This window comes from Alosa sapidissima, chromosome 14, assembly GCF_018492685.1.
Source record: "Alosa sapidissima isolate fAloSap1 chromosome 14, fAloSap1.pri, whole genome shotgun sequence".
Taxonomy (NCBI): domain Eukaryota; kingdom Metazoa; phylum Chordata; class Actinopteri; order Clupeiformes; family Clupeidae; genus Alosa; species Alosa sapidissima.
In genome coordinates this window covers 2,310,433-2,335,243 of record NC_055970.1, presented here as the reverse complement: position 1 = coordinate 2,335,243, position 24,811 = coordinate 2,310,433, and the positions used below count along the sequence as shown (strand labels likewise).

The window sequence follows — 24,811 nt, the reverse complement described above, 5'->3', positions numbered from 1 at the left end:
GTGAAAAATATTAAAGGGAACATAGTTGTTACACAATCTCTACGTATTCTGAAACAATTTAAGACAAGCTTAGGTATTCAGCGGATCTCCATACATTCACCTGTAATCAATAATCATCTTTTTCAACCATCTTTACTTGATAAGGGCTTTCAAACTTGGTATGAAAGGGGTATATCTTGCATTGGGGACCTGTACATTGATAACACATTTGCCAGCTTTGAACAACTGTCCCAGAAATTTAATCTGAACAAATACTAATTTCTTCCGCTATTTACAAATTAGGGAATTTGTACGCAAAAAAATCACAGTTTTTCCTGATAGTCCCCCCCTCTCATGCCTAGATTCTTTATTGAAAGGTAATTTTCTTAACAAGGGTAGGGTCTCTATGTTCTATGCACACATAATGGCTGCACATAGTCCTTCTATCTCACATATTCGAGAACAATGGGAAAACGAAATGGGGGTCTCACTTTCTGATGAGGAATGGGAAATGGGCCTCACAAGGGTTCATTCTTCATCGATATGTCCCAGACATGCCCTGATACAGTTTAAAGTTTTACATCGATTGCATTTCTCTAAAGCTAAGCTAGCAAGAATATTCCCTAATAAAAGCCCCTATGTGATAAATGCAAACAAACGACAGCAACATTATACCATATGTTCTGGTCTTGTTCAAAACTTGCCAATTTTTGGTCATCCTTTTTTGATACCATGTCTCAAATATATGGTTTTGTTATTCAGCCTTCTCCTTTAATTGCAATTCTTGGCATAATTCCGGAATCGGATCAAGGTAGTTTCCCAGCCTACCTACAGAGGGCGTTTGCCTTCTCCTCTTCATTGGCTAGAAGGCTCATTCTTTTCAAGTGGAAAGACACAACTCCTCCAACACACGACCACTGGATAAGGGACATGATGCAGAGCCTTAAACTGGAAAAAATAAGGGGTACGCTAAATGGCTCCCTTCAGTCATTTCAGAAAACATGGGACCCTTTCACAAGATACGTGGACTTATTGCCTGGCCTGGACATTTGAAATAGCCTTGATCTATCCTTTCCTATATATGTACAGTGAATGCACTTTTACCTGTTTTTTTTGTTTGTTTGTTTGTCTTTTGTTTTTGTCTTCTTGTCTCCAATTTCTGTTCTGTTACTGAGAAAATCTTAATAAATAAACAATAAAAAAAAAAAAAAAGAATAAGGTAACAATATTTTTGAGAGAAAAGAATTGTCAATCGGTCACATTTGCCCGCAAACACAACAGGAGAGGTTTGATAACTGCAGTCTTGCTGCTGGGAAAATGCCTGAGCTGAGAATGGTTCACAATTTGCATAAGCTCAAATGCCAAACAGCTGAAAACACTTTTAAAGAAGTTTGTAGGCAGAGTGTCAAGTCAGCAGGTACTGTAGATGAACTAAGTTGCAGCACAGTTTTTTTTAAGGGTTTGGCCATCATAGCAGTAAATTCAGATAAGGAGGCTACATTTTGTCTAGGCCTGTGGTGAACTCTAATATTTTCAATTTTGTGATGAAAAAAAGAACCAAAGTCATTAAACATTTTTGTTGACTTGAAATCTTGAGATAGCTCTGTTGGGGAATTTGTTAACTTATCAACAATGGCAAAAAGAGCACGGGAGTTATTAATGTGTTAATAATGTTACAATTAATGAAGAATGCCTGGCCCTATACATAACTCAGAGTTATAAATGTGGAGTCTCTTTTTGAAGATGTTATATAGTTAATCTGAAGCTTAGTGTTTCTCCATTTACGTTCAGCTTTCCTACATTCTCTCTTCTGATTTGCTACTGTTGTGATATTCCTCCATGGTGTTTTAGGTTTACTGAAGTCTTTCTATCCTTGGCAGGTGCTATTATACTAAATAGAGTCAAGGACCCTGAGAATATTAGAGCTAAATTGAGTAAGATGGTCTTCCTGCACACATGGTGTCATAGCTACGTAGCTAAGGTTTTCATAAAAAGAGTGCTGCTATTCTCATTAATTTATTTGTGGTAATTTGATGGTTTTACTGTAAAATTCACTATGATAGTTCATAGTAACACTGTCAACTTATGGATCTTTTACAGTTCAACCATGAAGTATTTATTAACAGTTCTACCATGACCACTTTTGATGTGTTCATGATAAGTGATAATGGATGACACTGTGTTCTTTAATCAAAAGTTTGTTTTTCTGTCATGTTGTTAAAGGTGCCATGTGTAAGAATTGAGGTAAAAATATCCAAAAAATGAGCTACACGCATCAAAAGAATGAGAAGAAATAAGGGCGATGATGTCATTAAAAAAATGACAAGGTATCTTGGCTGCAGAGATATCAACCTGAATTAGCATACTAAATTACTAGCCACAGCCCGACAGGTGTCATAATTACAGTTTCGGCCATGGGAGGCGGTATGCGGGCAACATAACCACCAGCCAAAATGCAATACACGTGTCTTGGTTATTACTCTAGGGTAGACCAACTCGTTTTCTGGAGGTATACTGCCCCCATCTTTTATGGAATGTGGAGTATGAATTGATTTTTTGGCGGACATTACACATGGCACCTTTAAACTTTAGTCGATACAAGTAGCCTAACATGTGAGTAAGTAAACATAGCCTATTTGATGACCATCAAACATGCCTGATCTCAAAACAAGTGTAGTACATATGTGTACGAAATGTCAGTGCACGTTAATTTGTAAAACCGTGTACTAGTCTAAATAGCGGTCGGTTTTGAGGGGGGAGGAGCGTTCTGGTCATTTTTAATTTCCCGGCCCCAATCCCAGCCCTATAAACGGGCGATTTATTTAGAAGATTGCATTATTTTAGTCTGGGATTTACATGATGCGCTATAGGCTATATTCTTGTATTATTATTATCATCATTATCTAAATCTGAAATATTTATATTTAGACGGTTCGCCTACACCAAAACTGCATTTAGGCTAACCTGGTTAACCAAAATATCCAAAACCTACTCGTCAAAATAGTTAATCTAATTAGTGATGGCCTATTAAATGTGTTAATATCGTCCTGTAACTTACGATCAATTCCTTAGTTCTCAGTCTGGAGTTGGAGGTCTATTTTGCTGCAGCTATCTTCTGCATACTGAGGTCTGTAAACGTTCGGGAAACGGCGAAAAACCCTGGAATAGCACGAATTTATTCAACGTCTTGTGATTGTCAAAGACGTGGACAGATAATTAGCTAAATAAATCATTGTTCACAACACGTGTTAAATGATCGAAATGAGTGCAATGGTGCAATCCTGCCAAACTTTCCAATTAGGTGGCATGGTGTTTGACATTAAATTGTCTAGTTTTAAGCAGGTCAGTTTCACATAATAGCCTATTTGGGTCTGGGTAACTCTTGTGACAAAAAAAATGCTGTTATAGGCTACTACCGTTTTTCTGAAATTACAAAGCAGTACAACAACATATCTATGTCCAAAATATAGTGCATTTGTACAGTGTACAATATAGTCTAATGCAATGCAGCTTTTAATGTCCAAAGTAGCCTAGGCCTATATTTTCCTGCATAAGAACTACGCATATTCCTCCAAAACTACAGTGTTGACACTTTGTGGAGTTATATTTTAGTAGCCTATTGTAGTATTTGAATATTAACCCACAACAGTTTTACCGTTGTCTCACCAATATATAATATATGTCTGTGAATTGCAGTAGTGATAAAATGAAAAAGGAAAGAAAGGTGTTCTGATATTTTATTTAATGGTCCTGCAATGTTTTCTACACATATCTTAAATTTAGACAGATAGATAGATATATAGATACTTTATTGATCCCCAAGGGGAAATTCAAGAAATGCCTCTACTTATAGATCCTTGCTCCTGATATCCCAATGTATGGGTGTATTTCATTATATGACTCCAACAGAACACCTACAGAAAGGAGAGTGGTGTCCTGCTACAAACAACAAGACAGACAGCCAGCCTTTAAACAAGGCCTTGTTTGTCCTTGATTTGCTACTTGTTTGTCTATTTCCTGTAGAGGTTAAACCATACTGGCCTTGACACCGCAGTCCTTGCTTCCATTTACAGCTGTGTTGTGGAGCACCTCCTATGGTCTACTGCAGCGGGTGGGTACAGAGGACATTGGCAGGTAGATATGGTTGTTGCTGTGCTTAATAAAGTGGTTGCTATGTTGGTTGCTATGGTAATCATGTTGGTTGCTATGGTGGTTGCTAGGTTGGCATTATGGTAGTGGTTGCTAGGTTATTGCTAGGGTAACTGACAAGGTCTCTATGGTGTTGCTAGGGTAGATATGGTGGCAGTTATGTTAAATAAAGCAGTTGCTATGCTGGTTGCTAGGGTAATCATGTTGGTTGCTATAGTGGTTGCTAGGCTGTTGCTATGGTAGATATGTTGATTGCTATTTTAAACATAGCGGTTGCTAGGTTATTGCTGGGGTAACTGAGAAGGTGTTACTGAACAGGTGAACTGAAACTTGTTATGGTGTTGCTAAGGTAACGTATGGTGGTTGCTATGCTAAATAAAGTGGTTGCTATGCCCGTTGCTAGGGTAGTCACATTGGTTGACAATACCAAAGTGGTTGCTAGGGTCGATATGGTGGTTGCTATGTTAAATATAGCAGTTGCTATAGTAGTTGCTAGGGTAACAGAGAAGGTTGCTATGGTGTTGCTATGTTGGCATTGTAGTGGCGGTTGCTGGGTTGTTGCTAGGGTAACTGAGAAGGTTGCTATGGTGTTGCTAGGGAAGCTATGGTGGTTGTTATGCTGAATGAAGTGGTTGCTATGCAGGTTTCTAGGGTAGTCACAGTGGTTGACAATATCAAAGTGGTTGCTAGGTTGTTGCTAGTGTAATTAAGATGGTTGCTATGGTGGTTGCTAGGTTGGCATTATGGTAGTGGTTGCTAGGTTATTGCTAGGGTAACTGACAAGGTCTCTTTGGTGTTGCTAGGGTTGATATGGTGACGGTTATGCTAAATAAAGCAGTTACTATGCTGGTTGCTAGGGTAATCATGTTGGTTGCTATAGTGGTTGCTAGGCTGTTGCTATGCTAGATATGTTGATTACTATTTTAAACATAACGGTTGCTAGGTTATTGCTAGATTAACTGAGAAGGTTGCTATGGTGTTGCTAAGGTACGTATGGTGGTTGCTATGCTAAATAAAGTGGTTGCTAGGTTGTTGCTAGGGTAATTGAGATGGTTGCTAGGGTCGATATGGTGGTTGCTATGTTAAACATAGCAGTTGCTATAGTAGTGGTTGCTATGTTGTTGCTAGGGTAACTGAGAAGATTGCTATAGTGTTGCTATATTGGCATTGTAGTGACGGTTGCTGGGTTGTTGCTAGGGTAACTGAGAAGGTTGCTATGACGTTGCTAGGGTATGTATGGTGGTTGCTATGCTAAATAAAGTGGTTGCTAAACCGGTTGCTAGGGTAGTCACATTGGTTGACAATATCAAAGTGGTTGCTTGGTTGTTGCTAGGGTAATTGAGATGGTTGCTAGGGTCGATATGGTGGTTGCTATGCTATGGTAGTGGTTGTTAGGTTGTTGGTAGGGTAACTGAGAAGGTTGCTATGGTGTTGCTAGGGTAGCTATAGTCGTTGTTATGCTGAATGAAGTGGTCGCTATGCGGGTTTCTAAGGTAGTCACAGTGGTTGGCAATATCAAAGTGGTTGCTAGGTTGTTGCTAGGGTAATTGACCGATCCCAAGCCCCTCCTCCCATTGTCAGTCCCATAGTTACTGTTGCTAAGTCGGACAAGTTTGCAGGAAAGTGTGCGAGAACGCGTGTTCAACATGGGTACGCAGCACCATTTAGCAGAGTGTAACAGTGTATGCTAGATTTCTGGGCGTCAAGTAATATTGATATATTCAAAAAACAGAGGTCAGAAAGGCCTTCAGTATTCGGAAGGACACATTCACAATGTCTGCTGTTATCAACGAGGTGGAACACCACAAATTGAGGACAAACCAATCTGGTGTTACGGATCTTAATGGGATGCATGTTAACTGGGGATAAACAATTAGCACGTTATCACAAGCAGGTAGTTTACCTTATTTGCTGCAGATGTGACTGATTCAATAACAGGTCTGTGCAAACATATGGTGTTGACGTGTCCATAACAAAATCTAACCATATTTCGAGGATTAATTAAAGACGGGTCCAAGTGCTGCAGATCCAAGTTCCCACGCAACTTGGGAGAGTGGCTAGCCTGTTAAGCAGCTCATGTTGGGGAGGTGGAGAGATAGCTTCGCTTCGATAGCCTACTTATTATTTTGAATGGCTGCTTTAGAAGGAAGAGTTCAAATAAACATGATACAAATGTAGGCTATTGAAAAGAAACCACTAGATCTACCCGAGTTTACCCATACAACGCACGACATATCTGCAGTTTGCAGACGTGATTTGTCTTGCACAAGACTTCATCAGTGCCCGCTTATGCTATACTTAATTTAAATGTGGGCAATGTAGTAGGCCTAATATTGGCGATTTCGAGACTGCATATATACAGCATGGTTTTCAATCGGCACATGATTTGATCTTTAGAAGACATTGGCTATCTCTCGTTCAGCCATCAATGATGCATCGCAGTAGTCTATTCCGTTTGTTGAAAAAATGGTCATTAGCTTATTTCTGTGAACAGTCTTCTATCCCAAGTTAAACATGGCAAGGTAGCCTATGCCTAAAAGCTGAAAGTATTCTTATTGTGTGTAAGGCGATACGTGATTGAAGGAGTGTGAGTTCAGTTCCTGCAAGGTAGGTATAATTTTTTGCGTAGGCTTATGTTGTCGTTTCAACAGTGGAAACCAGGTTTAGTTATGTTTTTGTATGTAGTTATGAACACAAAAAAGGGAACATTTTCGTACACACTCAGATTTCTTTACTGAAAAGTAGCAGCCTATCCAAAGTTATGCAAAGTTAGGCCTATGTCTGTCAACGTTTCACACGGTCAGGATATCGGATGTCACTTCTACAAGTATCCCAGGCATATATTTGAACCTTTTTGAGCTCTTTAGTTATTTAGTTACTTAGGCTACTCGCAAAAGAAGCATTAGCATTCACATAACCGGCGTATTGTAGGCTACAGAATGGACACTATAAAATTCAAAACTGACCGAGGTTGACCGAGGTCCTCCGACGTCCTCATTGTGACATAGTAAAAGGGGGCGGGGCTTGGGATCGGTCAATTAAGATGGTTGCTATGGTGGTTGCTAGTTTGATGTTATGGTAGTGGTTGCTAGGTTATTGCTAGGGTAACTGACAAGGTCTCTTTGGTGTTGCTAGGGTTGATATGGTGGCGGTTATGCTAAATAAAGCAGTTACTATGCTGGTTGCTTGGGTAATCATGTTGGTTGTTATAGTGGTTGCTAGGCTGTAGCTATGCTAGATATGTCGATTGCTATTTTAAACATAGCGGTTGCTAGGTTGTTGGTAGGGTAACTGAGAAGGTTACTATGGTGTTGCTATGTTGGCATTGTAGAGGCGGTTTCTAGGTTGTTGCTAGGGTAGCTATGGTGGTTGTAATGCTAAATAAAGTGGTTGCTATGCTGGTTGCTAGGGTAGTAACATTGGTTGACAATATCAAAGTGGTTGCTAGGTTGTTGCTATAGGTCGATATGGTGGTTGCTAGGTTAAACATAGCGGTTGCTATGGTAGTGGTTGCTAGGATTGTTGTTAGGTTGTTGCTAGGTTGGCTATGCCAACTCAACCCTCACATATTCACAGACTCTGTAGCACCCCCTACAAATCCTTTTTTTTTTTTTCAATCTTTGGCTCTGCCTCCTGGCAACACACAAGCAGCTAGAGGTAGAGGAACAATTATGTTTTTACCCCCTTATCATGTGCCACATGTTGGTATTAATTGACAATGACTGGTGTAACCCTATCAAGGCCTGTCTAACCTATGCAAATCAAGGACATCTGAACCTAGGGTTAGCATTTGTATCTTATATAAGAAAAGTTGGAATAACAGTACAGTGCATTTTCATGCAATGTAATAAGAACTAGAAAACGCAATTCCAGGGAATTATCAGTGCATGAAAATGCAAAACATATGGTGTGAAATATATTGTTAAAACAGATTATGTGCTAATTGGCAACCAACATGATGAGGTTTAATATAGTTGAAATGACTGAACTAGGTAGATGAGGTTTAATATAGTTGGAATGACTGAACTAGGTAGATGAGGTTTAATATAGTTGGAATGACTGAACAGACAGGTGGATAGTTTAAAAGGTTAAATTCTTTGCTAGGTAGACGAGGTTTAATATAGTTGGAATGACTACAGTTTAATAGGTGGATAGGCTACAGTTTAATAGGTGTAATGCCCTGTATAGGCCATTCTTCTTTTTAACTTCACTTTCAAAAGCTGCGACTGGCTACTGGGCCACGGCAAAGCATCGACTGTTGCTTGTATTTCTGAGGGTACACAAACAATTCCACCATGTATTAATTTCTGTTGGCCTTTGGGGAGACTGATTATTTTCGCAAATGGTGTGTACTTTGCTATTAGGTGCCTCTCAAGTATATTCATATTGCTGAGTTCTGGGGGAATTGGTGAGAGTTCTACATATTGATGACAGCAATCGGTGGCATTTTTCCTATTTTCAAGTTGTCTTGGCAGCTATAACAAATCCACTCTGCCTCTTTTTCGGGTGAACAACAAGATTCAAGGGAACTGCACTGATCGCTACATGTATGCACATATTTCCCTGTCAATCATCTCTTCACCATGTCTGGGTTCCTTTGATAAGATTCATGATTGCACTTTTTCACCTGATTATAAAACAAAGCTCTGTGACATACTGTGCACACATAAGTAGGGCCGTTCTGTACAGCCATTCTAAAAGATGCAATACTCGAATGCAAAAGGGTGCTTTCTGTCGGTGTTGACTGTTCAGTGTCTTGCTCAGATCTATGAGATCTTATCTGTTGGTACTTGCGCTGTATATGTAACGCACAACGCATTTTATGAAGCATTTTCTGGAATCTGTCAATGGTAGATTTATTTCTCTGTAGATAACGATAATATCTGAAACAGGGATAATTTCTGTATCTGTCAGTAAAAGTTTCTCTCTTTTTTTGTCTGTAATTAAGAGCACATGCATAATGGCTTCTCATGGCCAATTTCTGCCTTGAGCGGAAATCACTTTGTGAATAACGCTGCTTAATGTAAGCTTGTTGCTTCAAGCTGTAATTTTCATCACAGTTGTAACGGTGCTTTACGTAAGCTTGTTGCTTCAAGCTGTAATTTTCATCACAGTTGTAACGGTGCTTTACGTCAGCTTGTTGCTTCATACGGTGATTTTCATCATGGTTGTAACGGCGCTTTATATAAGCTTGTTGCTTTGATCTGAAAAGTGGATCCTGAGCATAACGACTAGTGATGTATGATGATTTTTTTGCAATTTATAGGTAGGGTCATGCATGTATTGATGTCTGTGGTGACATTTCTTACGCTGATTGTGTTCAATGTTTGCATATCTGTTTCTTGCATACTCCAGCTTTTTTGCCCGGTTCTTTTCATAATACCTTTGATGATATAATACCTATTCTTCTCTTTGGTTGACATTTTTCAACCAAACCAGATGTGAATGATACTGGCATCAACTCGTAAATCCATTCATCACTTGAATCAACCAGGGCCCAGAACACAAGCAGCCGGTCTACCATATCAGTAAAATTAGTAAAGGTCAACATCGCTGCAGTACCATTCTCAACTTGGAGTCCATGAGCTGTCCTACTGTGAGGATCAAACCACCCATATCTCTCACGGTTATCTTTAAACAAAGCAATTGTAAAACTCCCTACAGTTAGTAATGCATAGTTGACATCACTTGATAAACAATGCAGTCTGTCAGAGAGCTTTAAAAAGTCTAAACAATCAGGTCCCTCTTGTCAAAGATAACCATACCGCGATGGGTACTTGATAGATCTCTCCGCAGATTTGAACACGGTTGCCATAATGTGGAAAATGCCATTCTGTTCCATCTCCCTTTGGGCAACACTGAGCTCTTCTCTTATCTCCAACTCATGTTGTGTAAATAAAGGCTGACTGGTTGTTTCAACTTCACTGAGGGCCAACTTTCACCATCGTCTTTTTTGAGCTTCTGAACGGCGGCCTTTCCTTGGCATGCTTGTTTCAAAACAATATGCTGTACCATGCAACTAAATGTATTGGACAAGTGTGTAGGCTGAGATTGACCGTATACTCAAATAATACAAAATTTAAACTACAACAACTGTATTGTGCAACTAAATGGAGGGTAGTAAAGTCAGCGTTACAAATTACTTACAGTATTATTATTCAGATTACATAGGCCTACAATATTCTTGAAAACCACTTACTAGCTTAAGAGTATAAGTCAGTACAAATAAGATGTTAATTCAATATTGATCAATATCCTTTGTTTTAATACATGTGCTTGGGTCCAGAAATGAAATGGTACTGTAGAAACAGCAGCACAATGACACTCCAGAACACACAATGAAGCTACAGAATAATTTAATGGTCAGGGAGAGATCAGATGGTCAACAGAGAAACAGAGGTCTCAGTTAATGGTATTTGATGGTGATGTAGACTGAAGAATAAGAGTCAGCCCTTCAGGTGGTCAGTTTTAGACAAAATCAAGGTTAGAATCTCAATCTTTGCACAGTTCAGGTCTAAAAGCAGAGGTCTAACAGCACAGCTAAGTTTCACAGATTTCACAACACAGGTACGATTCAAAGGTATGAATGGCTGACAGATATGATTCACAGGTATGGTTCTCAGAAGAAGTCTCAGTATAGTTCTCAGGATAAATCTCAGTAGAATTCTCAGCATAAATCTTAGTAGAAGTCTCAGTATGTGCTCAGATATGTTCAGATATGATTCACAGGTATGGTTCTCAGAATAAGTCTCAGTATGTGCTCAGATAGTTCTCAGGATAAATCTCAGTATAGTTCTCAGGATAAATCTCAGTATAAATCTTAGTAGAAAGTCTCAGTATGTGCTCAGATAGTTCTCAGGATAAATCTCAGTATAGTTCTCAGGATAAATCTCAGTAGAATTCTCAGTATAAATCTTAGTAGAAGTCTCAGTATGTGCTCAGATAGTTCTCAGGATAAATCTTAGTAGAAGTCTCAGTATGTGCTCAGATATGTTCAGATAGGTATGTGCTCAGATATTGTCTCAGATATGTTTGTAGGTATTAGTAGGTTATGTTGTGAGCGATGATGATTGTTGTGCACAGACAGGCACCCAGCCACCAAACTGGTCTGGTCTGGAACAAGCCTGAAAGACAAAAGGCAACAAACAAGTTAAACACTATCAAAAACAAAGAATGCCTACAATTGTTCATTACAACTTAAATATCTAAAAAGTAATGTTGTTGCACCATCAAGCTATAGTGGTAGTTCAATATACTATAACATTTCATTGCCTCTTCATTGCTCAGTAAACAATGCAGAATTCTGTGTATGATTAATTTCAGTTTAAGGCAGGTGATACTGATGTAGGTAAGCGAGTTGAGCAAGGCAAGGGCAAAACTAGCTTGCTAGGTCTGTCAGTCACATTGTTTTCACTGATTACAATACACTAACAACAACTGGGAAAATTGTAATGAAAAAGCAGCTTTAGTCTGGAAGCAGCATAGCGGTTATGAAAACAAATCTTAACAGCTAGCTGAGGAAAATAACTATTGCGCCATTACATTGGAACAACTGTAACATGACAATTACATTAATTGTATGATTGCAATTACCAAAACACAAATACAATTCATTTATAGTAGCCCATGTCCATAGTTCCAAGCCCATTAAACTGCCACGTTCACAATGGAAAATGTCAGGCCAATTAAATACTTGAGGAAGCACTCTATGACTAAAGGAATTTGCTGAGAAAATCCTCTCATACAGTTTGATAGAGGCCATTATATGCCACTGACAAAGTATAGACAAAGAATACAGCTGGTCTAGGTGTTAAAGATGTAAATAATTTTAACTTCATACCTGAACTTCAAGTCTGCAACACAACCAATGAAGACGTGAATGGAAAAGTCTTAAAAAAAACTATTACTCTGTGCTGTGAAAAAGAAATATGTGAGAAATTGTGAAAATGTTTGTAACATTGCAATGCAACATTCAATTATATTAAAACATGACACACAAACAATGGACAGTATATCTAAGGCTGTCATACTGCGACAGACTGGGACCACATTATCATAGATGATCTTCTGAAGGTAAATTTGAGGCAAGGCCAGACAGACTATTTCATATCATTTTGAGCTGTTGATTCTGAATATTTTGTTTAACAGACTGAATGAGTTTTAATGCTGAGATAGAGAAAATCCTCTCATACAGTTTAATAGGACATTATACACCACTGACAAAGTATAGGGAAAATCCTCTCATACAGTTTGATAGGACATTATACACCACTGACAAAGTATAGACAAACAACACAGCTGGTTTAGGTGTTAAAGGTGGAAATAATTTTAAATTAATACCTGAACTTCAAGTCTGCAACACAACCACGTGGATGTGGAAGACCTGAATGGAAAAAAGTCTTGAAAAAGACTATTACTCTGTGCTGTGAAAAAGAAATATGTGAGAAATTGTGACAACTGTTGTAATATTGCAATGCAACATTCAATTATATTTTAAACACGACACACAAACAATGCAGTATTTCTAAGGCTGCTACAAACTGGGACCACATTCTCAAAGATGATCTTCTGATGGCAAATTTGAGGCGAGGCCAGTGAACAGACCATTTCAATATAATATTAATTTTGAGCTATTGATTCTGAATATTTTGTTTAACAGGCTGAATGAGCTTATTAACATACACCTGCATTGTTAATGCATTACAGGTGAATAGGGTTGAAAATATATCTCCATCAAACTCCCCTAGTTGACTTCCTTTTTGTGTTGCAGGTTCAAAAAAACAAAACATGTTTAGATACATAAATTGCATTATTCTCATTGATTTATGCACATGCTAGGCTACAACGTAATGTATAGGTCAGAATGATGTAGAAATGAGTAGCTTCTAGGCCAAGTAAGCGTTCTGTATGTTGACACCAGCTACTTCTAATTTCTGTAAAGTGTGTTTTAAAGCGTAGTCGCTAACTATGAGCCTAAAATGGTCCTTTTACCTTGGTATCACTAACGTTACTAAATGCCGACCGAGATTTGAGTCGCACAAACACTTCAGCGGTGTTTAGTAAAATAAAAAGGAGCATGGCTTTACTAACGTTAAAATGTGAGGGGTAGTTCTAGAGGCTAACGTTATAAGTAACAAGCAAATATCAATAACGTTAACGAGTATAACATTTCTAGCTTCTAGGCCTGTAACTTAACCTCAGCCAGAGTATCCATACTTTATTTGGTTAACGTTAACGTTAATGCTATGAGCTAGGTAGTAATGAGCAAATAGTGCTAACGTTCTCGTTAGCTGGGAACTAACGTTACGTTTGATTGCCGTTAGCTTAATATAGTGCTAACGTTAACTTTAGGTTTGATTGTCTGCAGCTATTTATAATGTTACCTACAGCTAACCGGTTACGTTAACGTTAACATTTGACGACATGTTTAACGTTAATTGACAATGGGTTTCCTTAGCTTCTACATAACACATATCAACGACCACTAATTTCACACAATGCAAACTTACATGACATAATGTTCGACGACATATTAAGTCAAATACCAAAAAATGGAACACTTACCTTGTCTGTAATTACAGAAACCCTCTGAAAGATTAATTATGAGCAAATCTTGGAGTACAGCAGGCGACAAAACGTTAACGTTCAGGTTTACCGCAGCTGTGGAATGGTAGATTCTACTTCAACGTTAGATTGCTTCTAGTGTTGGAATTTTTTCACAGCTGTAAAGCTTAATTAGCACTCACGTAACAATGCATCTTTGCCGCCAAAGCGTCTCAACGTTAACTCTATGAGAGTTTTTAACTCTTTTATCGTAAATATCTCAAAAAGTCTAAAGTTCATGTGCCAGATTTTTTTTGAAGATGTCATGTGTTTCCAGGCAGCAGCCGAGAGATATATGTAGTAAAGTTCATGAAGAGTTCATGTGCAGCCAGGTGGCCAGGCAGAAGCTGGGGGAGGATGTCATGCATGTGCGCGAACGTGACACAGGCCTACTAGGGATTATTTAATAATTTTTGTGGCAGCTTGGTGAGCTCATCCACCAATATAATTTATTGAGTGTACACCGATTGGTTACAAAGGGGTCTGCCATTTACATAGGGGGCAGACACCCGGCCAGGCCATACGAAAAAAGGAGGTGTTTTGATAACATACAAAAACTTTCCCCAAGAGGAAAATCCTCAGAATGTGCGCACCTTCTCCCCAAGGCCTGGGTCATGGAGTCTCCGCTGCAGAGGACATCCATCATTCACAACTCCTGCCTGGCGACACTTAGTCTCTGTGCATTTTTTTCAGAGCTGTACCCAGGAGGACTTGTGAATAAAAGGCCACAAGCGGCCACTTCTCATCTCAGACCGTTCTCCGCTGGTTTTTGTTCAGAGTGCTAAGTTAGAGTTAAAAGTTAGTGATTTTTTCCACGACATTCACAAATATGAAAACAACATTGGACAAATCTCTGTTACAATACCTTTGTAGGAGTGTTTGAATGACGTCAAACGGTTCAGTGGTTTTAGTGTCATTAACGTTGAATTTGGTCGGAAGAAGAAGAAGAATAAAAACAGATAAGAAGAACAGTGATATGTTAACATTATTAGTGAATGCTAATAATGTTAATGCTGTTAACTATGCTAACAATGCTAACTATGTGACTTAGCTAATGTGCTAAAATATTAAGAATGCTAACATGCTAACCATGTCACTTAGCTATTCATTTCTAGCAGTTATGCTAACTAGCATGCTAACTATGCTAACCATGACCTTAGCTAATCATTTTTAGCAGTTATGCTAACTAGCATGCTAACAATGCTAACAGTGGGTAAGAGTCATAGTTGATGACAAGTAACAGTTACAATGGCTGAAAAGTTCAGTAGTTTAAAGGGTTAAATTGTTTAACAGTGAAATATTGTAGTGAGGACTTTTATTTTGAAACAGTTTTTGGCAGAGGAAGCAGTTGAACAGGATGTGTAGTCTTAATAGGGCCAGTTTGTATGCTTAAAGCCTGAGACTGGCAGTTGATCCAGGTGGCCTGAACACCTGCCATAGGATTCTAATTGCTTAACGGCTCTATTGTGATGTCATCAGCCCATGTTAAGTCTATGGGGAAATTTTGATTAGTTTTTAAAAAGTTACAAAGATGAAAAATACATAGCACCCATGTCCTAAGTAAGACCTACGTAACATACAGTGCATTTTCATGCACTGTAATAAAATGCCTTGGAAGAACAGTACAGTGCATTTTCATGCACAGAAGAAAATGCACAGTACAGTGCATTTTCATGCACTGTAATAATCAGAAGAAGAAAAAGCCTTGGAATAACAGTACAGTGCATTTTCATGCACTGTAATAAAGTAATTCCAGGGAATTACGAGTGCATGAAAATGCAAAAATGGCTGCTGAGTTAAATATTGTTAAATATTGTTTAAAATATAATCCAAGCACAAAGATGGATGTCAGATAGAGAAAAAAGTTGGTGAGAGTCATAGTTGATGACAACTGACAGTTTGAATGATTGAACAGTTTAATAGTTGAGTAGTTTGAACAGTTAAATTATTTAATGGTGAATTATTGTAGTGAGGACTTTTGAAACAGTTTTGGGTAGAGGAAACAGTGGGCTAACTATGCTAACAGTGTGCTAACAGTATTATGAAAGCTAACTTAGCTACAAAGCTAACTATGCATGTAACATAAGTTTGAACATGTTCCACATGTGCATACATTGTTGCACCATAATGTGGTTCTGTATTGTTATGCTACCATAGGTGCCTGCAAATATTATAGTTTCATGTTGTTGTTTTCTTTAACTCTCTAGGCCTAAATCTGAAAATAATTTAGGGACAGTTAATAATATACTTACTTTCTCTGAGCATAGCCTTCTGCTGCAGTCACTATGTTTTGAAGATTCATGTTGTACAATACGAAGAGAATCTGACCTTATTTGACACAGTATTCACAACTTACATCTCTGTGCAGTGAAACCTTCTAGAACAGGGGTGGGCAAACTCCGGCCCGCCAAGCACTTTCATCCGGTCCGCCGAGCATTTCATTTAGTCATCAGGCTGCTCGCTATTTTTTTCCTGCGATAGAGACGACGTTGGTTAGCTTTACTGCAAACTGCTTTTCACTCTCCTTAGATAACGTTTACAATGTCAATGTCAAAACATCATGTTAAATAGTTTAACATGATGTTATATCTAAGTTAACTCTTAGTTATCTCCTTTGCAGTAGATCTAACGTGAACATTATGCAATCAATTTAATTGGGAACGCGTCTGCACTCACGAGAGGGAGAGAGAGCCGCAGGTTCCAGCTGGCTTGTGATTGTTGATAATTGATATCTCCTTCTTATAAGAAAGTTTTAAAATGAAATCATGAAGGCAACAGTAGTTCCCACTACTGACCATTTAAAAACTGTGAGAGGGCCCAGCCGTAGGTACAGCACTAGCCAAAGCGGAGCAGGCAGAAGATCATTGAGAAACTAGAAAAGCATTTCCTGAAGGAAATACAGTGCATGAAAATGCAAAAATATGATGTAAAATATCATACAGAGTAAAAACAAACTATATTGGTTGCTAAGTAGATGAGGTTTAATATAGTTGGAATGACTGAACAGTTAAATAGGTGGATAGTTTAAATGGTTAAATTATTTAGGTAGATAGTTGACGATAACTGACAGTTGGAATGGCTCTAATGTTTGCTAGCAGTTATGCTAACTATGTTAACAAAGATAATAATGTTAACAAAGTTACTATGCTAACTAACATGCTAGCATGCTAACTATGCTAACCATGTTACTTAGCTAATCGTTTTTAGTAGTTTTGCTAAAAATGCTAACTAGCATGCTAACATGCTAGCGCTAGCATGCTAACTATGCTAACCACGTTACTTAGCTGACTTAGCTAATCGTTTTTAGCAGTTTTGCTAAAAATGCTAACTAGCATGCTAGCATGCTAACTATGCTAACCATGTGACTTAGCTAACTTAGCTAATCATTTTAAGCAGTTTTGTTAAAAATGCTAACTAGCATGCTAACATGCTAGCATGCTAACTATGCTAACCATGTGACTTAGCTAACTTAGCTAATCATTTTAAGCAGTTTTGCTAAAAATGCTAACTAGCATGCTAACATGCTAGCATGCTAACTATGCTAACCATGTTACTTAGCTAACTTCGCTAACTAGCTACAGTGGGTAGGAGTCATAGTTGATGACAAGTAACAGTTACAATGGCTGAACAGTTAAAAAGTTCAGTAGTTTAAAGGGTTGAATTGTTTAACAGTGAAATATTGTAGTGAGGACTTTTATTTTGAAACAGTTTTTGGCAGAGGAAGCAGTTGAACAGGATGTGTAGTCTTAATAGGGCCAGTTTGTATGCTTAAAGCCTGAGACTGGCAGTTGGTCCAGGTGGCCCGAACACCTGCCATAGGATTCTAATTGCTTAACGGCCGTATTGTGATGTCATAATCATAATGTTAAGTCAATGGGGAAATTTTGATTAGTTTTTAATTAATAGTTTAAAAAGTATAAAAGTTACAAAGTTGAAAAATACATAGCACCCATGTCCTAAGTAAGACCTACGTAACATAGTTTGAATGAAGTTTCTACGTTAAACGGTTGAAGCTGCATTAAATGCGTTAGAAGAAGAAGAAGAACTAGAAAAGCATTTCCTGAAGGAAATACAGTGCATGAAAATGCAAAAAATATGATGTAAAATATCATACAGAGTAAAAACAAACTATATTGGTTGCTAGGTAGATGAGGTTTAATATAGTTGGCATGACTGAACAGTTAAATAGGTGGATAGTTTATATAGGTAAATGATTTACTTGGTAGATAAGGTTTAATATAGTTGGAATGATTGAACGGTTAAATAAGTGGATAGTTTAAATGGTTAAATTATTTAGGTAGATAGTTGACGATAACTGACACTTGGAATGGCTCTAATGTTTGCTAGCAGTTATGCTAACTATGTTAACAAAGATAATAATGTTAACCAAGTTACTATGCTAACTAGCATGCTAACAATGTTAAAATGCTAAGTATGTTAACCATGTTACTTAGCTGACTTAGCTCATCATTTTAAGCAGTTTTGCTAAAACTGCTAACTAGCATGTTAGCATGCTAACCATGTGACTTAGCTAACTTAGCTAATCATTTTTAGCAGTTTTGTTAAAAATGTTAACTAGCATGCTAACATGTTAGCATGCTAACTATGCTAACCATGTTACTTAGCTAACTTAGCTAATCATGTTAAACAGTTTTGCTAACTATGCTAACTAGCATGTTAACATGCTAGCATGCTAACTATGTTAACCACGTTACTTAGCTAATCATTTTTAGCAGTTTTGCTAAAAATGCTAACTAGCATGCTAGCATGCTAACTATGCTAACCATGTTACTTAGCTAACTTAGCTAACTAGCTACAGTGGGTAGGAGTCATAGTTGATGACAAGTAACAGTTACAATGGCTGAACAGTTAAAAAGTTCAGTAGTTTAAAGGGTTAAATTGTTTAACAGTGAAATATTGTAGTGAGGACTTTTATTTTGAAACAGTTTTTGGCAGAGGAAGCAGTTGAACAGGATGTGTAGTCTTAATAGGGCCAGTTTGTATGCTTAAAGCCTGAGACTGGCAGTTGGTCCAGGTGGCCCGAACACCTGCCATAGGATTCTAATTGCTTAACGGCTCTATTGTGATGTCATCAGCCCATGTTAAGTCTATGGGGAAATTTTGAACAGTTTTTAATTAATAGTTTAAAAAGTATAAAAGTTACAAAGCTGAAAAATACATAGCACCCATGTCCTAAGTAAGACCTACGTAACATAGTTTGAATGAAGTTTCTACGTTAAACGGTTGAAGCTGCATTAAACGCGTTAGAAGAAGAAGCATAAGAATAAGAAGAAGCCTAGGAAGAACAGTACAGTGCATTTTCATGCACTGTAATAAGAAGAAGCCTAGGAAGAACAGTACAGTGCATTTTCATGCACTGTAATAAACATGAATTAAAGCGACTGTCTTAAAGCGACAGTGCACAATTTATACATTTGTTAAACAGCATAAAATTAGCAGTATTTTTAAAACAAATTAGAAGTATTTTAAAACAAATACTTTTCATACTAAATTATAGGCTATAAAAAATGTATTTTTTTATGCGTGTGTCGTGGGGGGGGTTGTGCGGCCCGCCGGCCAATTTTCAAAACCCAATGTGGCCCTTGAGCCAAAAAGTTTGCCCACCCCTGTTCTAGAATGAAGCGGTGCATTTGGTCTTTGCTCTACTAAAAACGACACTTACTGTTTCTCTGCAACAGCTTCCTATTCCAATATACATACATATAGATAGATAGATAGATAGATAGATAGATAGATAGATTATTCAGATTAAATTGTATGTTATTTAATGACACTTGTTTATAGGCTACCTTACAGCATATGTAAAGTAAATGACCATGTACAACTTAATATCTGTTTGAAAAACAAGTTTATTTATTCAGTCATAGTTCAGAAAGTTACTTTCACAGTTAATACACTACTTGCAATGGGAAGAGCTTGCTTAGTAGGCTACATAATAAATAGGCAGGCAGCTAGATGGTAATCTTGTAAGATCACAGTTGGTAAACAGTGGAGATAAGGAACTGTAGAACTTGTACTTTAAATTGCCAATTGACCCCCATTACTAAGCTGTATGTGTAGTTATAAAAAGAAAGAAATCAACTCTAAGACTACATGTAATATGGAAATGTGATTATATGAGTGATATATGTGAGACCAACCACACATATTGCCATAAAAGTATAAACAATTCTATATCCTGCATAGGCCTACTTCTGGAACCTGCTGATACAACCCAACATTGGTATGCATTGGATTAAATGTTTAACTTAAAATACAAAACACCAGGCCATGACAACTGTAATATGTTTGCAGGAGACCTGAATGGGCACTGTGCTTGGGATCAGAAATGAAGATATTGCCCAACATAGTATTCTTCTCAGTGGTTGACCACACAGGATGATGGTTTTTGCAGGTTTGGGTTACCCCCAACCTCCAACCAGGAGGACCAGGTGTTGCACTTACACTTAGTCTGGTCCTTCACCTGAGACCTGACCGGCATGGTTGAACCTGCCAGGGACCTGAGTCCCCGCCGGCATAGCTCCCAGGGTCACCAGGGCACGCAAACCCCTCCACCACAATAAGGTGGCAACACTTGGGGGGGGGGGGGGGGGGGGGGGATTTTCATATTTCAAGTTTAAGCTCTTGTTTTTGTTTAGTTCACGTTCAGGTTAAGTTGGTTATTTCAAGTTTAAGCTGTTGTTTAGTTCAAGTTCAGGTTAAGTATTTCAAGTTTAAACTGTTGTTTAGTTCAAGTTCAGGTTAAGTTACTTTCCTCCTGATTTATGCATGGGTTTCTGCATTGTATTTCCATTTTGAATGAGGTAAAAGGTGTCAGACTCAGGAGATCAAGTTAAAACACAAAATATAGGATCATGATAACTGTAATATGTTTGTAGAACACCTGAATGGGCACAGTGCTGGAGATCAGAAATGAAGATATTGTCCAACAATGTGTTTTTTTCTGTGGTAGCAGTCGTAATGAGATTTGTAAAACCTCTAGACTGAAATGAATCAAAGATTGGCTTCCTTCCATCAGCCAATAGGTTCTCATTGAAATCCCCACAGACAATAACTGGACCATCAGCCATAACATGTAATGAGTCCAACAGATGACAGAGATTTGGAATGAGTGAATTTGTGCTGTAATCTGGTGGTCTATAAATCACTGCAATTAGTGCTGAAACTGGAGCCACCACTTTCAATGCCAGGAATTCAAGGTCAGTCACTCCCTGCAGGTATGGAACATGATGGGCTACAACATGGCTTTTCACAAACACTGCAACTCCCCCACCACTCCTCTGTGCTAGATGAGTAAGAGTAGAGTTTGACACATGCCTGTTGCGCTTGTACATACGATAGTTCTCCAGCTGGATATTATCTGGGACACAGGTTCCGAAAAGGTGTTTCAGTGAAACATAAAATGTCTGCAAGGCCCATTTCATGGTGTTTCTTGACATCATCAATATGTGCTGACAGTCCCTCTGTGTTATGATGAATCAGTTTTAGACACTATGATGAGCTGACTGATGGGAGACAGTGGAGAAGAGGCATTGCATTTCCAAAATGTGCTTTTTGCATAGTTTCCAAAGAACGTGTGATTTCTGGATCAGAATAAATTTTGTTTTCATCAAAATCAATGATGCGTAGGCCACGCAGTGAGGTTGTTCTGCTTAGGGCCACATATGCCATACCTGGTTCAAAGATTCGGTTCAGTGAAACCACAGCAGAGTCTGTAGTCATACCTCGAGCCAGTGTTGTGCCAGTTCACAGCTTTTCTGAACTAGTTCAAGTTCAGTTCATACATGCTCAAAGTGAACAGTTCACGTTCAAAGTTCACAATTTTAATTCTGAACTAGTTCAAAGTTCAGTTCATTTTACTTTTTTCGTGAGATATTTAAATAAATACTTTGGGGGGTGCAAATGGTGTTCCTAGTGGATTGATGAGAATCACATGCATCATAATGACCCTCTGTGTGGTGCCATGTGTCAAAGGGGGGAGTGTATCATATGCGGAAAACTCCATTGTGAACCCCATTATCCCTAAGACTTACTGTTTCAATTAGTAGATGACCCCACAGGCACCAGAGCTATATAAGCACCAGTAGGTCACCTGGATGATGGAATGTTAATGTTACCATAATGCAACCCCGTCTCACTACTGACAAAGATTTAAATAATGCAGGAACGCGCTACTGAATGGGAAAAGGTAAAAAAGATTTTTTTTTTTTTTAAAATGGCATGACGAAGGTGCTAAACAAGGACCCGATGGGATCTAGAGAAAGCATAATGGTCTCGCGATAGCCCCAGATCGGTAATTGCTTACCCTCCTCATGGCCTGTAAGTTGCGCATGATCATCTGATCATTGCGCAAGGGGGGAAGATAAAGCAGCAAAATACAAGAAATCAGATATTATGTTAAACAACTGTCTCATATTCACCAAGAATTCTTTAGTGAAAATGTTGTTCTTTAGTGCTGATGCAGAAGAACCAGAGGTCTGAGGGGAAACCACACCCGACCAACAACCTCAGCCAGGATGCTCACACTGGGGGTGAGCCCGCTGGTCACTCAGACATTACTGCAGTCTTCTCAGCAAGGAGCTCCAACCGCCAGAAGCCATGGCAGTCACAACAGCTCCCACAACCACCACCCCTGTTTAGTGGGAGGACTCAGGGTTCCAGGAGGCAGCAGAACATCCAAGGGAAGAACAACACATCAACGAGCAACGCCAGCAGGAACAGCAGCCCCACCAATCCCAGGAATCGGAGCCAGAACCAGAATCAAGCACAGCCTTTGCCTACCCGACGAACAGCACGCAGAGCCAGAGGGGCCTCACTCTCCAGAACAGTACACCACCATCGGCCCTGTCATCCTCAGCTACATTCTTTGGGGAGGACCGCAACCAGAACTTTAGCCCCTTTTTCCCTGACATTGTTTCAACAGACCAGCACACGACGGCAGCCCAGCCGCAGCCCACAAAGCAAGAGTCCAAGAGACCTGGCCAGGTACAGCTATACTGGACTGGATTGGAAGGAGCTGGAGGAGATGGTCCAATACTGGACCACCGATGACGATGACAGTGAATAAGCCATATGAAATGTGTGATTTGTTGTTTATTGCCATGTATGGGACGGTATTGCTCAGACACTGTGTCTAAACAACTTAATGTGTTAAATGAAGTAGAAGAAAACACTCATTTAGTTGAAGGGAAGGTTGACCAAAGTAAGTATATGGAAATGCAGGAGGGTTTTGCAAACAAAATGGACTTCCTCACACAAGACATAAAATATGTGTACGATGAGTTTCCACCACCACCAATATGAAAGGTCGAACAAATTCAAGTAACTAATAGCTGTTAGTGTACATGATGATGAATGATATGGTAACATGTGAAGCCGTGTGACCCACATGGCACGTTGATGAGGATATGATGTGATAACTATATTAATTCATATTATTAATAATGATCTATCATTGATACGCTATAGGCAGTATGGACGACACAATTCTGCAAGAAGCCTAGAAATGTGTAGGGATGTGGAAGGTTATACTTACATGTATGTTTTTCATATTAATCATATATAATTACACACATAATTCCTTTAACCATGTAAGCACATGCAAGTTTTTTCATTTAATCATATAGTCATAGTAGAAACTTAGTTTTTTGGAGGACTAGCCCTCACAGGCACAACCATCCACAATTGTTGGATAGACTTGTTTGCAAAATTTAGCTATATACTGTATCATTATGACCACATGCTCTGTTTCCCAAGTCTAAATTTGAAGATATTCTGCACCTCTCGTGTGTTCCTCATCAGGGGAACAGGTTCTGGATGGCTGCTAGCCAGGGAAGTTTGGTTTCAAAGCGGCCTGAAACCTCTTCCTATCTGAGTACTGATCTCAGAGTCTATGTGTTGTTCACATACCACAACAGTATCATGTGGGTCTACATGATTATGACAATGGGAACCAGAGGATGCAGAGCTGCACTCGCAGCACTAAAATTTGAAATAGTCTTACTTTGGATAGTAATGACTAGGAAGGCAGAGCATGGAAGGCATATTTAACCATATCTAATCATTTTTAGTATGTCCTCTGTAAAACTAAGGACTATAACCATTACACATAAGGAAACAACATTACTTATGATAAACGAGAACAACTATTTTAGTAGGATTAGTAGCATTAGCTAGTTAAAAGTTAGTGATTTTTTCCACGACATTCACAAATATGAAAACAACATTGGACAAATCTCTGTTACAATACCTTTGTAGGAGTGTTTGAATGACGTCAAACGGTTCAGTGGTTTTAGTGTCATTAACGTTGAATTTGGTCGGAAGAAGAAGAAGAATAAAAACAGATAAGAAGAACAGTGATATGTTAACATTATTAGTGAATGCTAATAATGTTAATGCTGTTAACTATGTTAACAATGCTAACTATGTGACTTAGCTAATGTGCTAAAATATTAAGAATGCTAACATGCTAACCATGTCACTTAGCTATTCATTTCTAGCAGTTATGCTAACTAGCATGCTAACTATGCTAACCATGACCTTAGCTAATCATTTTTAGCAGTTATGCTAACTAGCATGCTAACAATGCTAACAGTAGGTAAGAGTCATAGTTGATGACAAGTAACAGTTACAATGGCTGAAAAGTTCAGTAGTTTAAAGGGTTAAATTGTTTAACAGTGAAATATTGTAGTGAGGACTTTTATTTTGAAACAGTTTTTGGCAGAGGAAGCAGTTGAACAGGATGTGTAGTCTTAATAGGGCCAGTTTGTATGCTTAAAGCCTGAGACTGGCAGTTGATCCAGGTGGCCTGAACACCTGCCATAGGATTCTAATTGCTTAACGGCTCTATTGTGATGTCATCAGCCCATGTTAAGTCTATGGGGAAATTTTGACTAGTTTTTAATTAATAGTTTAAAAAGTATAAAAGTTACAAAGCTGAAAAATACATAGCACCCATGTCCTAAGTAAGACCTACGTAACATAGTTTGAATGAAGTTTCTACGTTAAACGGTTGAAGCTGCATTAAGTGCGTTAGAAGAAGAATAAGAATCAGAAGAAT

General features: G+C 38.5%; 1 long non-coding RNA gene across 2 annotated transcripts; it reads right to left on the bottom strand.

Annotated features, from left to right (window-relative positions):
- Positions 1-10,469: 10,469 nt before the first annotated feature.
- On the bottom strand, positions 10,470-14,547 carry LOC121681721. Of its 2 annotated transcripts, XR_006022259.1 has the most exons (4): positions 13,693-14,547; positions 12,469-12,551; positions 11,969-12,041; positions 10,470-11,252 (listed from the first exon to the last, which is right to left on the bottom strand). It is a non-coding gene; the product is annotated as an uncharacterized LOC121681721 (long non-coding RNA). The 2 variants fall into 2 exon arrangements; XR_006022258.1 differs by having other exon boundaries at positions 12,469-14,547.
- Positions 14,548-24,811: the final 10,264 nt, after the last annotated feature.